This window comes from Anolis sagrei, chromosome 1 (assembly GCF_037176765.1).
Source record: "Anolis sagrei isolate rAnoSag1 chromosome 1, rAnoSag1.mat, whole genome shotgun sequence".
In the NCBI taxonomy this organism is placed as follows: Eukaryota; Metazoa; Chordata; class Lepidosauria; order Squamata; family Dactyloidae; genus Anolis; species Anolis sagrei.
In genome coordinates, this window is record NC_090021.1 from 307,577,503 (window position 1) to 307,594,517 (window position 17,015).

General features: G+C 39.5%; 1 protein-coding gene across 46 annotated transcripts in view; it reads left to right on the forward strand.

Annotated features, from left to right (window-relative positions):
• Nucleotides 1-1,705: 1,705 nt before the first annotated feature.
• NRXN3 (neurexin 3) overlaps nucleotides 1,706-17,015 on the forward strand; it is a 1,474,105-nt gene continuing 1,458,795 nt past the window's right edge. For 14 of the 46 annotated variants that reach the window (XM_067462908.1, XM_067462914.1, XM_067462911.1 and 11 more), the window contains exon 1: nucleotides 1,712-2,094. The gene's annotated coding sequence lies outside the window, so the exon portion shown is untranslated. Of the gene's footprint in view, nucleotides 2,095-4,296; nucleotides 4,474-4,506; nucleotides 4,743-17,015 lie in introns of those variants that run through there. The other 32 variants (XM_067462904.1, XM_067462925.1, XM_067462926.1 and 29 more) reach the window with 9 other exon arrangements.

The window sequence follows — 17,015 nt, forward strand, 5'->3', positions numbered from 1 at the left end:
ACTGGATAGCATATGTTCTGCATCAGAAACTAGAGCTGATGTGAGCTATCTAATGCAATTTGTTTTTTTATTATTGAATTGATTTGTTTTTTTTATTATTGTCAGGGTCTTATTTGGTATGTTAATGCTTTTAAGTGTTTTAATGTTTTTATGATGTTGATAGCATTGCATTGTTGCCTTGTGAACCACCTCGAGTCGCCTGTGCGCTGAGAGGGGTGGTATACAAATGTAGCAAATAAATAAATAAATAAATAAATAAATTTTCTGAAGCAGCACCCCCAAATAACCAAACCAAATCTAAAGTTGACTAAAAACTGTTTCGCAACCCTTTTGGTACTAACGTTGGAGAGTGGCTCCTGGACAAAGTGGCCCCTGGTCAAAAATGTTTGGGAACCACTAGCCTAGTACAAGAAACTCCCAGAATTTCATAGCATTGAGCCATGGCAGTTAAAGTGGTGTCAAACTGCTATAATTCTGCAGTGTGTGTGGCCCTTAAGAGGAAGGAATTCTGAGGATAAGCTTCCATGGAAGCTGATCTCATGCATCTCATGAAATTGACAGGAGTCCACAAAAGTTATGGAAAGATGCCATCACCCCCTCTCAGTGCCATTAGAATGATAAGTATGAAAATCATGATGTGGGCTTGGAAAAAAAATACTTATTGTTGGTTTGCACGTCAGGAGCTTTGAATAAGAACAGAAGGTGAACATGCCCACTCTTCATTCCTCCACCTCCCTATAAGAGGCAAAGAGAGAGAGAGAGAGCACAGTATTGTGCCTTCCTAATTAAACAGCAGATTTCAGCTTGTCATTTCCTCCAGGAGACAGCCAACTGAAAATAAACAAACGTGTTAAATAAGCAAAGAAGCATGTAGCAGAAAAGGAAGGCGAGGCTGGTGGCAGCGCGTTTATTGAGTCTCCCTGAGTGGAGTGCTTGCAAAACCGCCCCTCCATCCACTCCACTCCACGACAGGCTGCAACCATCTGGGCAGGAGAGCGCTTCTTTCTCGCCTTTTCCCACGAGGCTGACACAGGCAGAGATCCATGTGGGAAAGGCACGGGCCGTGAACTTTCCGCGCTTGCCATTTGCCACTCACGGGAGCGTCTCCTTCCCAAACCCAGAGTGGTGTGGCGCCCGCCTTGGAGGAGGTGGAGGAGGAGGGCTCGCTCTTGGAACAAGACGCGCAGAAAAGGAACCGGGCACAAAAAAAGATCTGGAGGATTTCCCCCACTTTGAGACACAGCTAGATATTTCTACTACATAAAGGAGAAAACATCTTGAACCACAATAAACATAGAAGAAGAGAAAAAAATCTTGAACAACGCAGCCAAACCCGACAGAAGAATACAAATAAAAGTACATCCTTTTTTGTTTTTGTTCTGAGAAAAACGTGGCAACCTTATCAAAGTCTAAAAAAGGGTCTGATCTCTTCCATAGGCTCCTGCTTCGTGCTGGAGCATCTCCCCTTAATCCCCCCTCAATTGTATGCCGCTTTGGAGGGCTTCCCCAGAGAAGCGCCTTCTCTCCTGCGCCCAGGGTGGAGACTGGCGCTCCTGGGCTTCGGGAGCAGGGGGCTCCACTCCTGGGCCTCCCACTGGCCTCCCCTCCGCTCTGTACACGGCGCCTGGGGGCGGGGAGGCGTGGGGAGCCCCCTGGACGCCACCCTCCCCGAGAGAGAGCCAAGGCTGTCTCTTTAAATGCCGGGGTCTGCGCGGCGGAGAAGGGGAGGGCTCGGCTCGGGGCGTGCGTAAAAATTCCTGGGCTCCTCTGACAGTCTCAGGCAGCCAGCGCCGCTCGACGCATCTTCCCCTCTCGCATCCCAACTCGCATCCCGGCGAGGGAGAGGCGCGGAAAAGCCTTCCCGGGGCCGGAGCATCCTTCCTGGGTTGGCACTGGCGGGCAGCACCCTCTCCCCTCGCCCCAGGGCCGCGCGTTGTCTCTCTTTCGCCTCTCTTGGCGCCCACCCGTCTGGTCACCACACCCTCTCCACCCAAAGAGGAGACACCTTGGATTCTTACAGCCCGCTCCCCAAGAAGGGAAACAAACCAAAGTGGGGGTTTGACACCTTCCAAATCCTCTCCTCCAACTAGAAAGGTAAGACTTTGGGGCAGGGAGGGGAGCGGGGCGTGAAAAGAAGAGAGAGGTGAAAGACAGGTTGGACTATCCACGAACCCGACAGAGGATTTCAGCGCCTCCACTGGGAAGCCTTCCTGGTCCTCTTTCCTTTAGTTTGAGAGGCGCTAGAAGTTCTCACCAACGCTGGAGAATTTCCTAAAAAAAAGGAAATCGTGAAACAACCAAACGCCAAACTTGCCAACAAGAGATTTATTAGCATCGGATTTTGGTGAAGTTTTTCCCCCTCACCTTATATTTTTCCCCTTCCCCTCTTAAAAAGTAAGCAGTGATGGTTATGATTGGACTGTGCATTTGAGGCACTCCTAAGGTGACATCTCTTCCTTGATTCAAATAGGTCTACATACAATAATTCATTTGGATGAGGAGTTCTATGTTTTTAAAAAACTTTTCCAAATTATAAGTTGAGGCAGAATGAAATTGATAAGGAAAGGAATCTTTTGGAGCAAAACCATTTGGATGAATTTTCAAGCTCTTTTATTTGAGAGTAGTTATAAATAATTGGGTTTGGGGGCGGAAGGAGGACAACCTCAGGGCTTTTTCTCCCCCTCCCCTCCTTACTTTGGATCTGTTACAAGAACCCTCCTTCCCCACCTTCCATTTGTTTAGATTAATGATTTAGTAGCCAACCTTGCTCGAAAACTTCCCCCTATGAGCAACTGCTAGGACTATCCAGGCAAGAAGTGACCATATATGTTGGTTTTGCAATTTCCTAATGTCGAAATCGACGTGCAAAATCCCCTATTTTTTTATTCAATTTTTCCCGACCCAAATATATACTTGTTTTCTAATTTTACTCCATGAAGGACAGTGATGTAATTCCCTTTCCTAAGGGTTATGACTCCGGTGCTGTCGAAGTGACGTGGTCTTTTGTTTACTTTCACATTTTGTTTTGACATTTATTTTTTTTACAAAAATAAAGAAGGTTGAAAAATATCCTCGGAAATGATTTCTCTTTTAAAAAAAACCCAACCCACATTTTGCGAAAAGGGATTTTTTTCTCCATCATTTTTGACAATTTTGGATACAAATAATAAAAAAAACAAAATATTTAGCTGGTGATAAGAAGCCCAGAAAAAAAGAGAAAAAAATGAGTCTGAAAATCAAAATGCTAGTCTTTCCCATTTTTTCTTTACCTCTTTCTTAATTTTTAAAATGTTTTCTTAATTTTCTTCTTTGATCGGAGTTTTCACAATTTTGTTAAAAATAGATTTCTCCTCTATTTGTTCTTAATTCTTCTTTGGTTTTAACCTGAGATTTCCACTCCCAACACTGAAGGTTTCAGACCTCCCGAGAGAGACAAATATTTTTATGACCGTTCGCTGGCACTTGTGTCATGGTATATTTTTGGGGACTGGTTTTTGCGGGGGTGAACTCCTAACTAGTCTAGCGAAAAGTCGGGACAGAGAGAGCGAAGGAGGAATGTAATCTGGGTGGAGAAATGAAGAGACTATAATGGGAGCTGTATCCTCGCCGTATCAAAATGGCCATTAAATATACAAGAAAATATTAGGGTGCTTGCTGTCCTTCCCATTTTATTAAAATGCTCTGTAGGTGAGGTTAGTGATAGGTTAGTGGTACGTGATTTTTTCTTTCTTTGTCCTTTTTATTTATTTTTGGTAAGAAGTGATGGTTTCCATCTTATTTTGCTGTCTTTCTGTCTGTACGTGCTTTTATGCACCATTATTATGGGTATCGATGGAATTATTTTCTAAGGAGAAATACCTGAAAACAAAGGGGCAAGGGGAAATATGTATAATCACCTAAAACATGTTGATGTGATGGAATAACAGTATTAATTGGTTCGATGAAATATGCACTGAATTTTCGTTGATGAGGATTTTCTTTCTGGATCATTCGAGGATCTTTGACTGGACTGTGCTTTAGGAAAATGGGGTGGGGGGAGTGTGTGTTTCTTATCAGCCTTTATACTTTAACAATGGAGAAGGGTTCGATAAAAAGGCATTTAAATAAATAAATAAATAAATACAAAAACCAGAGACCCCCCCCCTTCCCCCCGTGTTTGATTTCATCATCTCTGGCGATTATGGCTTTTTGATAGAGCTGGTATCTGATGATATCACCGTTCTCCATGGCTCTACCCTGGCCTGATTTTACACTGCGTTTCCACTGAACATGTTGGCGTGCTTCTGCTTATATAAGGGCAAGAACGAATTCAAGCGGATTAGTGCTTGGGATTTTGAGATCGGCTACCCAGATTGAGTTGTGGGATTTTTATTTTATTTTTTAAAAATGTTGCTTTTGTAAATTTATTTATCATTGTTGCTATTAATGGGTGGGGAAAAGGTAGGAGAAAATGGGAGAGCCTCAAAAATCATGGTGCGTGCAATGGGAGATTGAGGTGATGCGGGAAGCTGCTGGGTTGAATAAGATCTGTGATGTGCCCTTATTATTATTTTTTTGAATAGCGGCCATTATCTCTAAAAAACACATCATTCTTTAGGCCAGAGCTTTAACAAATAATAATGGGAGGGGATATCTTTAGTGAGGGGGGTTGATCTGAGAGTCATTAGACCCACTGCTGCAAAACCAAGATACAGAAAACCATCTGCACTAATGCTGGTAGGGGAAGCTGGAGGGGAAAGAAGGTAGGATACACTATGCGTGTGTGTACTTGCGTGGGGGGAGGGATGGGGTGATAGATTTTGGATTAGAAACACTGAGCTATATATTCATTAGAATCCCCCTACCCATTTTCTACCATTCCGTTTCCCCCTGTTTTTCTACCCTTTCTCCTCATTTCTGTGTCTCACTCCCCCAGCTTTTTGGTTTTGATGAAAAAATTCTGTATTACCTCTTGATGGCTCTGCGGCTTTTTTGGGTGTATGTGTGTGTGCATGTGTGCATGTGTGTGTCTGTGTATTACAACAGTAGCATAATGACCTTTGATTTGCTTCATTCGCCACACATGTAAGATACCAGTATGTATGCGATCATGGCTTATACCGACATTTTCATGATAGGCCATGGTTAAATTCTGTCTCTGTATATGTGTGTATGTATGCTTAAAGCATATAAACACATACATACGCACACTGGATTGAAGGAAGGCTGATAGGCGTTGGTCAGAGATAGGAAATACAGCAAATGCTAAATGCATATCCGTCCATTTTGCCACCTCTTCTTTCTATTTTTCCTCCTTCCCTGATATGTTGCATTGTACATCATACCATTTGTATGTTGAAATGGAGGGTGTGTAAGGAAGGAGGTTGAGGAAGCAAAGTGTACGTATGTGTGTGTTTCTTTGTGTTGTAGAGGAATGGAATTGGTGATGGTCATAACGGTTTTTGGTCAAGTAAATGCTTGATGATAATGATTCAGTTTAACCATCCATGAAATACAAGCATGCGACACATTGGAATAAAGGTTACTCCAGGGAGCTGTGGATGAGCAAAGCATGCTCCAGGAAGCATGCAGTCTGCAGTACTGGAGAATATGACATGGATGCGGGCATCCAGCACTATTCTCCCCTCACAAAGGCCAGGTGTATGTCCAAGCTGGAGGGCATTGCAAGAGAAAGAACGCGGTTTTGGGGGGGGGGGGTGGCGGCTATGCTAGTGGTGTCACAGTCAGGAGTCATCCAGAGTGTATCTGGGCCTGTCCTCATGGGCTGTCCATCTGATAGTTGTTCCCAAGGTTCCCCGTGTTTTTGATCAGACATTACAGGAATGTCATCTTCCTCATACACCTCTGTGCCGAAGGCTGTATGCTTATGTGAGACTCGCAGAGGGCAAATCACGGGTGATGTGTGTGTGTGCTGCAGGAGGATAAGGGAGGAATTCACCTTGCACTATTATAATATGCAAAAGGAGATTGGGGTGGGGGTGGAGGTCACAAGAAGAGATGGCATTTTCTGGAAGCATTACCACCTCTTGCCAGTTATGCCTTATATGTTCTTTTTGTTTCGTTTCTTTTGTCAGTTGCTTTTTAGGCTCAGTGATGTTGTGTGGGGAGCTTTTTTCTGGGTGGGACTGTGTATCTAGGATTGGAAAAGGACAAAGCAGAATAAAAATCCAGACACAGGCTGATGACAAATGCCTTGTCCCTTTTAACACGCCTTTTCTGCCACGATCAAAAGGTCTTCCTCCGCACACCTTGAGGCAAACATTGATTTAATTATTTTGGTGGGTATCACCAGAGGGGTCCGTTCGGGTGCACATCAAGAATTCGGCAAGGAAGGAATGGTCTCTTGGGTTTCTATTTTCTCAGCAGCGACTTCTCCCTTGTTTTCTGCATGTAGTTGGATTTGTTTGTGTTATTCAAAGGCCCCCATGTTTTCTTTTTTACGTGAAGGTAACAAAATCGAACCCAGTAAATGGCTTGCTCTGCGACGTGCTTGCCATTTGTTCTTTTTTGTTCTTCTTCGCCAAGCTGACCTTGAAGAATTCTAGCAAATGAGAACCAAGAAGTCGGGGATGAGCGAATTACAGGGCACCTGATGTCCACAGTCTTCATGGATAGGTACTGGTTGACTGGATTCGTTAGTTTCATTTTGGTGAGACACACCCTGTTTCAACCTCTTCCATCTGTACAGACAATATTTTGTATTTTAGTCTGTCTAATGAATAGCTGGGCAGACTGGAGCCCAAACCAAGGCTCTATATGAGAAAGGATGGTGCAGTGACTGGCAAAACAACAGGCAGGGGGCTCTTCTCTTGTAAAACCAAAAGTCCCACCCTGAGACATTCTCTCCCATGCAGCAACACCAGCCTGTTGAGTTTTGAATAATTCCTTTCCAATCTCCATGATAGAATAAGGCATTATTCCTTGTGTTTATTCATGCAGCAGAAATTTTTTAATAGTCTAAAAACTGTGACCTCAAGAATATCAAATAAGGTACTGTGAAATTGACAAAGCCTTAGAAAGGTTGCAGCTATCTCTTGTTGTTTGATCTATGCTTAGGGACAAGCATTTAGATGAAAATTAGATTTTTTTAAACATTTTTTGTTTCCTTTGCATGGTTGTCTAAGGACTTTTCCTTGTGCAAACATGGAAATTCCCATAGCACAATATCAGAAATTCATGAAAATTCTGCTCAGCTCTAGAAACTGTCATGGTATTTTCAGACCTGGGCATGTCAGCAACCTCAGAGAGCAACTTTCTCCTAACAGTCAGCAGCTCTGTCTCTGTCCTTGAATGAATCCAATATCAATATCAATATTGGACTTCATGTTTATTAGCAAGTTATATGCTTTCATTCAAGAATATCTCTTGGTCTAATGCTTAATCTCTGTTAAAATAAATAAATAAGAATTACTTTTTAATAATAAGCTTAACTCTGACATGTATGCAATAAAATAAAAATGCCTGAATGAGCTTGGTTTTGCTCTTTAGGTAGAGTTTGTATCACTAAATGGTTTAAATTGCTCTCTCATTCTCTTGATATGATACATCAATAGCAGGAAGGTATATTTGCTACCATGTTCTAAATCTTTATGGAACCAACCTGCAGAATTAAATATTAACATTTTGTCAACACCTGGCCTCTTGTTTGTGACACCTCTCAGGTTCGGTAGTTTGGCAATGTTCCCCTCCTTTTTTGTCTTAGTAGAGAGAGTTGTTTCTCCTTACTGATTTCTACTTCTTCTGGCAAACAACTCAGCACAGTTGACTGCACTTTAGGCATATGTAGGTGGAAGTTTGAAAGTTGGCAGAAGGATGAGATGCTGCATCAGGGTGGAGGGAGCACTGGACCCAAAATGGTGCTAAACCACAGCCAAGGTCAAAACTGTGTTAAAAAGAGTTAGTGTTTGATGTTTTTTTAAAATGACAGTAGAACTCCATAAAAGTCAACCCATAAAACTATATGCATAGTCATTTTTACCAGCAAAATATGTCATTCGGTTTATTTGGAGATGAATCATATCGAAAGATGAGGAGATTAAGTTAAACCAAAGATGTCTTTTACTAATCTTAGAAAAAGGATGTAATATTCATTATTTCAGAATGTTTGATATGAAAAAGGTCTCTGTTTGGAAGGAGTGTTTGCTTCCATGTTGAAGTGTTTTGGCATAGAAATATAGCCTGTAATTGATGGCACTTTATTTTGGTCTTGATCAAAGTTGGAAATGTCCTCTTCCTTTAAAAAAAAGAATTTTGAATTTTACAAGAAGATGGATTAGGCAGATCTACTCCCCCCCTCCTTTTCCATTTTTCTTCTCTTTTTGACAGGTGAAAGTAGAATTCACAAGTTTCCCATTACACAGTTTCCACAGGCTGGCTTAGTTTTTCAGAGCTTATCTCTGTGTTTGGATCAACCATGTGATACAACTTTGTTGGAATTCACCAGTTTAAGACTTTAAATCTCAATTAGAAAACATGTATATTCAGGAGAATCATTCTGTTCTGTCCCTCGCCTTCCGATCCTCTCATAATTTGCCTACAAGCAAAAGAAGTTCAAATGTTCAGTTCTCCATCTGAACCTGTTGGTCATTCTGAATCCATGCAGACTATTTGCACAGCTTTCATTTGTTGTTACCAGAATTGTTAGTTACTTAATATTTGGAGAATGGTTAGTATCTATAAGGATCCACCTACAGGCCTGTCACTTAATACACATTCCATATTGATCTAGGAGTGAGTGAATGTCATAGGACAACATGCATACAGGAAGCAAAAAAGGTGAAAAGAGATCAGGATAAGTGGTACGGACGATGAGCTCAGATAATGTCTACATCATACTATAGCAAGGAAACATTGTTGGTTGCTGGAACTGACAATCAACCCCTTTTCATATTAATAGTTTTTTGGAGTCAATAAATCTAGTCAAGGATGTTTCCATGTTTGTTTTTCTGTAAAGGCAGGATATATGTCTTTGTTTTTTTAAAAAATTAGAATTTGAAAAAGACATTTTGGTTCCCTCATCCTCACACATACTATGTCCAGGTAATGATTGTGCAACTCACCTCCCGTCCTTCACTGGATTCCTTTTCAGTGTCCTTGATGAGGAAAGAATGCAGTTTTCTTGTTCCACTTCTGTCTTTCCTGCTGTCATCCATCATATTGCAGTAACTAATTAACACCAAGAGCTACCAGTCCGAGGAACAAAGTGATGGGGCATCTGAGTCTCTTAGAAGATTCCAGTTTTCACACAGTAATTCATTAGTCAGATCCATTAAATGATGGGTACAAGGCCCTCCATTTTTCCAGGTGCATCGAGTTGAGGGTGCATCATTTTAGTAGAAAAGGATGATGCTACCACAGGTTTCCCCAAATCCAGACAAAATCTGTCAGCAGAAAGGAAGTTCAGTAATGGCCTGGATTAACAATGGAAGAGTAGCAACAAAAAGCCTTTAATGAAGCTTCTTATTTCTGATGTTTCCATGGGACACAAAATAAAACATTTGTCAAAACCCTAGCAAGTCACCCTATGTTGCTCAAGGATAATAAAATATATGTCATTTTTGATTGGCCATAACATCACCTTATGTGGAACTTTACAATTTGGAGAATGCAACAGAATGATCCTGCTCCCATGGCCAGAATTTATCTTATAGATACGGTTCAGGTGGCAGACCTCATGCAATAAACATAGCAGCTATGGGGTAAGAGAGGCCCCTTTTTAGATCAACAATTGATTAAAGAACAGGAAGGAGAGATCAGGAATGCAAGTAGTTATTGCAATGAGGTATGATATTCCCAATAATCTATACAGAAGTTTCCTAATGTGTTAATAAAAGATCTGGAATTAGAGACAGCAGTGGTGGGTGAATATGTTTTGGTGAAGCACATAATAGAATATGAAGTGCTCCAAATGAATCTCTAGAATGGAGGGACAAGCAACACAACCACAAATGAAATTCAATGTAAATCTAATGTAAATGTGTACAATACCTCGGATCAAGAATCTGACTTCATGAATACATTGAATACTTACTTATACACAATGGGATATCTAGGAGATGGCAGCCATGTCTAAACATGAAATTCATTTATGTTTCATGTACCCCATATACACATTGCCCCCAGGTAATTTTATACACACTATTTTTAAAAAATTGTGCATGGAGCAAAGTTTGCATACACTGAACCATCAGGATGCAAAGATGTCACTATTACAGTCACCATTGTGGCTGATCTTGAATTATTTTGGATTTTGGAATTCCAGATAAGAGATACTGAACTAAAAGATGTGAACTCTGGCATTCCCATAAGATGTGGTAATAGCTATCAACTTCATGGCCTAATTCTTCATAAAATTATCTGTATCTTTTTGAAATAGGAAGTTTAGATAAATGTATGAATAATTAGGCTATCAATATATGCTGATTTGAGGTTTAGAGGCACTATGCATAATGGTGTCATTTATTACTATCCTTCATGGTGTTGTGTAACCAGACCACCCTACTTTGATCTGACCATGCATGAATCTTGCCCTATCCAATGTCCAAATGAAGTATTTTCCCTATCCTACATGATGAAATTTCTCCTCTAAATATGGTATTTCTTTTTGTAAGGCCTGATTCTGTGGGCATAACATTCTTTGCAATTGGAATCAACTAATTTTGCCACAGTGATTTCTGAAATTGTTAGAGCTAGCACCTACAATGGTCTGCTAGAACTCAGCTGCAACTGGCAGATCTTTTCAGAGCTATTGATATTTCATCCTAGAAATAGAAACTGGTTTTGTGAAAGTTTCTGAATTAAGAGTAATCAGAGAACTAAAAGTGGTTTAAGCTTGTGATATCATATCTATTGCAGATGACATGTCATCTCAGGGCTGGTGCAAGATGTTTTGGTGCCTTAGGAAGAAAATTGCAGTGACATTCTACTGTAATATAAATATAACAATTATTAGTAATAATTAACATACTTATGCTATCCTGCCTTTTTAGTAGTGTTCATCAATGTATTGCTTCATCCAACTAATGGTAGAGCTGGCTCTATAACAGATTCCTAGCAAATCAAATGTATCCAAGTTCATTTGGCTGACTTTACCATTAGGCAAGTTGCCTCTGGCAGAAAATTCTGGGTACCATTACAGAGGAATACAGTTGGCTCTTTACATTTATTTATTTAAAACATTTATATTTCTCCCGTCTCACCCCACAGGGGACTCAGGATGGAGCACAACATATATACGGCAAACATTCAATGCTGGGAAATAAAACTATAAATATACATACATTTGCAGGTTTGGCCTTTGTGGATTTGATTAAAATGTTATCTCTAGGAATTTCTTGCCTCCAATGCAACTCTATAGTTAGCTTCTTCTGGAAGTCTACAATAAATTCATACTGGAGAATGTAAGAGAACACCTCTCTAGCAATCTCTAAGTCCTCCAATGCAGTTCTATGGTCAGCTTTCAGTGGACCACAGAGTTGTGCTAGAGAATTTAGAGATTCTGAGAGAGGTGTTCTAGCATTTTTTGATTCGCATTTAGGGATCATGGGAATCCTGTGCCCCTAACCCCAGAAAATGTGGAGGTTTGCCTGTGGACCCTCTCCCTCCACTCTGACACTTCCACTGAACTTTAGGAGACAGAAGTTATGAATTTGAACAAGCACATATTGTGTGTGTGAGTGTGTACATGCCTTCAAGTCATCTCATGCCTGCTACATTAATTTCATAGGATTTTCTTAGGGATGGGATCCTCAGAGATGGTTTTAAAATATGGCTGGGAGATCCTAACATTCCTTGGTGTCTCCCATCCAAGTATTAAATATGGCAGACTTTGCTTAGCTTCTAAGATCATACAGGATTTGGTGCCTTTCAGGATTTAAACATAGGTATTGCTTGGAGCAGTTTTGTGGGGAGGGCAACATTTCATATCACTGCAAATAAAGATATATTTGACAGACCTATGTTTCTTTTTTTCAAATCAGAGATGTAGGATTTACAGTAATTTGCTGTTCATGGCAAAATGTAAACTCTACAAATGAGTAGTTGTTTGCAATTGGTTCTTCCCCCAATAATGAATATATAACTATGTTAGACTATGGTTGGTGCAGATTCATTTGTGACCTGTGCTGTGCCTTGTGCTCTGTTGTGGCTGTTGAGATGATGATATGGTGTACTAAAGGAGAATGTGTATTGTACAGCAGGCCAGTTGTCTATAGCATTCAGAAACAGGAAAGCAAAACACTGATTTTTTTTTACAAAACATATTGCAGTGACAACTAATTATTTGTTAGGTGAAGTTATAACCATAACTAAATATTTAAAACAAGCTGTCATAATTACTGACTTTCCCTATTTGTACTTATATTCAAGTAATTTCATTTGTATAGAGGGAAGACAATTCAATGCAAAACTAGATTGGGAATTACAATGATATTATATTATTATTATTATTATTATTATTATTATTATTATTATTACCTCACTTTATCTCTCCTGCAGTGGACTCAAAGCAGCTTAACACCAAAGCATCAACATACAATTTAAAATATGCAAATATGCAAACTTTAAAACAGTATAAAATATAAACAGTATTTAAAAAATCCCAGTTAAAAACATTAAAATGTATTCAAAGTTTAAAACCACAAACCAATATGCTATAAATTCTGCAAGAGAATAGACTAAGTAGTGTCCATGAAGCACATACACAGATTTTCCCCTTCCCTTTTAGATGAGCATATATAGATAAGCAAGAGAAGCAAAGATTTTGATAATTCAGAGAGGAAGGAAGCAACTATAAAAGGGAACAGATTACTGTGGAAATTCTAGTCTCTGTGTGTATGTTGTGTGCTTTCAAGTCATGATGCTATTGCAGGGTTTTCTGGGACTGAGCGGATAAGATCTGCCCAAAGTCATCCAGTGGGTTTCTGTGGCTGAGAGAGAATAAAACCATGGTCTCCAGAGTCTAGTCCAGTGCTCAAACTATTGCAAGTATGCTGCTCTTCTCCGGTCCTTACCAATTGTATAATAATTATTATGTAGAATATATCATTATGGGAGGCAGTCAAGGTATGAATGGTGCCTCATGTCCTTCCATTGCGCACATCAGTAGTAGGTTGTCTGGAGCAAAACATGCAGATATCATTGCACTTCATTGTACCAGTTTGTTGAAACACCCTGTGGTAGTGAATAGAAAAATACTTCTTTCCTTTTCACACTGGGCTGCAGCTGCTTTGCTGGACATATAAGACCAAGGCAAGGTAATTAATTCCAAGATATGCCCAGAAGAAGGAGGTCAGTCTAGATGTCCCTTGATGGGGGTCAGTGCTATGATTTCTGTCCCCACCAATTTAACACAGTTTGTGCCACACAAACAAAGTTTCTGGAGTAGAACAACTACTTTCAAAGTAAAGACCACCCAATGTAACAGGAAATAATACTTTCAAACCAAGAACACATTTCTTTTATTATTAAAAAAGGTTTTTTTTTTAAATAAAATCTTTGAAAATTCACCAAAAATCCGTGGATCCATGCCTTATGGCATTCCTGAAAAAATTCAAGGAGGTATTTTTAAAATTATTTTTTAAAATGTATTTTCTATTTTTTTAAAAAAAAATCATTGGATCATCTGAAAATTCTAAAATTTGGTGAGCTAACAGTAGTCCATGTGTTCTACCACTGTAGCAAGTTTCATCAGGATTGGTCTAAAAATGAGGGAGAGAGAATCCCCTGGAGTTTCCCCATGCCAGTGCTGTTTTTTCCCTACTGCACATGCGTTTCTGCCATTAACGATGCAATTCAGAAGTTTCGAAGTTTCGGAAAGTTTTGATTTTTTTTTAAAAAAATGGAAGTGACTTTAGAAACCAACCACTAGTATCTGAAATGAGTTTTGAACCAATATTTTGATCAACCAAGCCTATTATAAACACTTTTGTGATTGCCAAATGAGCATATGCACATATAACTTCTATGTCTAGCAAATGATTTTTAAAAATATTTGCACATATATATCTGTGATCTAGTTTTTCATTTACAGTTCAAACCTGGTCCATACCTGCTTAAAAAAAAGGAAAAAAAACAAATAAATGTCTAGGTTCCTTTTTAATAGTTCTTAGGGCTCTGTAGGGAATTTTCAGTAATTGGCCATTGTTGGCAATCCTGGCACAAATAAATTTTGTGATTGGAGAAGGGCATTGTCCAACTCATTAACTTTCTAAATTAATCCATTTAGATTGGGTGCTCACAAAAATGTATCACTTCTTAATGAGTAAATAAGGTAGGCAGATGTACAGGGTTAGTCAAAATGCATAGGCCAATAAGCCATTCAATTGAATGGCTTATTGGCCTATGCATTTTGACTAACCCTGTATATTCTGGTTCATCATTCCTTTCAGTGTATCCTATTTTGGACCACTGTGTCTGTTGGAGCCACATTGCAATGACCATTTTAGTCGAGAAGAATGATGTTCTAGAAGTTTTCTGTAACACACCGATGTTTCACAGGTAGCCTGCCTGTTTCATAAGTTTGTAGGCAAATTGGAAGCATGTGGGCTGCCTGTGCTGCTTAATGTTTAGCGGCATTTTAAACTATGTTAAAATAACACACCGCTTTTTACCCCAGGCTGTCTTCAAGGGGATCAAGAACAAAAGCTTTTAACACAATGAAGTTTTCAGTGTCACTGACACCCCCTTCCATTATGTTTAGTGGCATAACATATGGTTGATCTAATTTAAGAATGGAAACACCAGAGAGCAACAGTCTGCTTCATGTTCCCTTCACTTTTTACTGTATAAATTGTTATATATATATATATATATATATATATATATATATATATATAAGCCACCCAGATATCTGAAAGAAACCAGATTTAGAAAGACTGTCCCACACAAATAGTGAAATAGTAGCATTTAAAGCTATTTGCAATTCTTTCTGGTTGTCAAGGTGCATGATATGTCATTGATTAGCTCAAAGGTCCATCTTGTTCTTGATTGTATTTCCCACATGAGGGATGGCATAAAATACATTTCAGGTTCTCTTGCCCTCAATGGAAAAGAGTATGCTGACATATGCAGACATTACTGAAAAAAATGGTCAGCTACCATATTTTTCATTTTGAATTATAGATTAGAAAGTTCAAAATTTTATTCTATCTCTTGCAAAAAAAAGTTAAGCTTTGTTTTGTGTGAAAATATTTATTTTGTGGCAAAACAAATTTTCATGTTTTTTTTGCAAAATTGTTCTTAAATGCACAAAATCATTAATGTACAATAGTCCTTGTATTTTCAACTACAGTTGACCTTCCACATTTGCGAGTTTAATTTTTAAAGGTTTGATTATTCAGAGATTTAATTAAAAATGTTCTCTAGGAATCTCCAGACTCTTCTGTGTGACTCTTGTTTGGCAAGAAAATACTTAAGGCCTTGTAGAACTACAACTCCCAGGATTCCATTGCATTGAGGTACAGCAGTTAGTGGTGTTAGACTGTATTAATTATATAGTGTAAATTTACTCTTAGTAATCATGGGTATGTTTTTATATGCATGTACACTAGAAGCAATTGGCATCCTCCACTTTTTCTTCTGTTTGCATAACAAACATATCCCTCCAAGAAACACTTTACAAAATATATAGTTGTTTTACAAAACAATATAAACATTCCACAATACAAATATATGCTTTACTAATACATATACTGACATACACATAACATTCTAGGTAATTTTAACCTGACTTTCTGCTTTCATAATAGAAGAGTATATGTCTAAGCTACATTTCAATATTGCACGATGTTGTGTGAGTTCTGGCAGAAGCTCCACCACCAACCGAAGTGAAAGTGTTGCTGGATGTTTTCCTCCCAACATGAGAGGCTTCTTGTGTTGTGCTGGTTCCAGTGGAGCCAGCACGGGGCTTCTCCATGATGGTGATGCTTTCCTCATGTGGTGGGGAAAGCATCACGGAGAGGGAGCTGTGAGCGGGGAGACTGATTTGCCACATTGCTCCCTCTTTCCTCTCGGGTGCTAGGGAAGTGAGAGACTTTGCCTGGCCTTTATGATGAAGCTGCCTATCATCCCCCCACCCCATTTTGAAATTTGACATGAAAACCATCTTCTTTTAAAGAAAAAAGACAATCTTTTCCTAGGATGACATAGTGGCCAGATATCTGTGTTAGACGCAACACTTATTACTTGGAGAATAGTTATGATTGTTTGACTAAAGAAATGTCTTCAGCCAGGCCCGTAGCCAGGATTTCGTTTCGGGGGGGGGGGGGGGGGCTAAAAATTTTTCAGGGTTTTTTTTGGGGGGGGGGGCTGAGTTTCAGGGGGGGGCTGAGTCTGAGTGAAAGAGGGTCTAGCCTAGCAAAACTTTTGTATCATTACCCCAATACCCCAATGCATATGGGATATATTGAGTATGGTGATCAGATCATGATATGAATAAACATAACAGTTTAAATAATGCACCAGTAAGGCCTTTTCGCAAACCACCATGAGAATTTCGGGGGGGGGGGGCAAGCCCCCCCCCCAGCTACATGCCTGTCTTCAGCAACTATCTAAATTAGTGGTGCTCAAAGTGTGTTCCATGGAGCCCTTGGGGCTCTGTGAAACACACTGAGGGGCTATACAGTTCCCTCCTCTTCTCCCTCTTCCTCCCCTTCAAAGTTTCCCCTCCTACTTCCTGCTTCTCCCCTTCCCCTGCCTCCCTTGCCACTAAAGCCTTTTCAACCTGCCTCTTTTATTTATTTATTTACTTATTTACTGCATTTACTGCATTCTCAGCCAGAGACGACTCAAGGCGGTTCACAGTTGGCAGCTATTCAATGTCATAACAATTATAAAAAATAGAGTTATAACAATTATAAAAACAATGGAAACATTTAAAATGTGATATAAAAAACAATACAGCCTGTAAAAACAAAATCCTTGGCTTCTCCTTACTAAAATCATTGTTCAATTGCATCATTGGTCATTCCATATATTCATTTTTATCTAATTATGCTCCAGTAGTAAAAGCTTGCTCA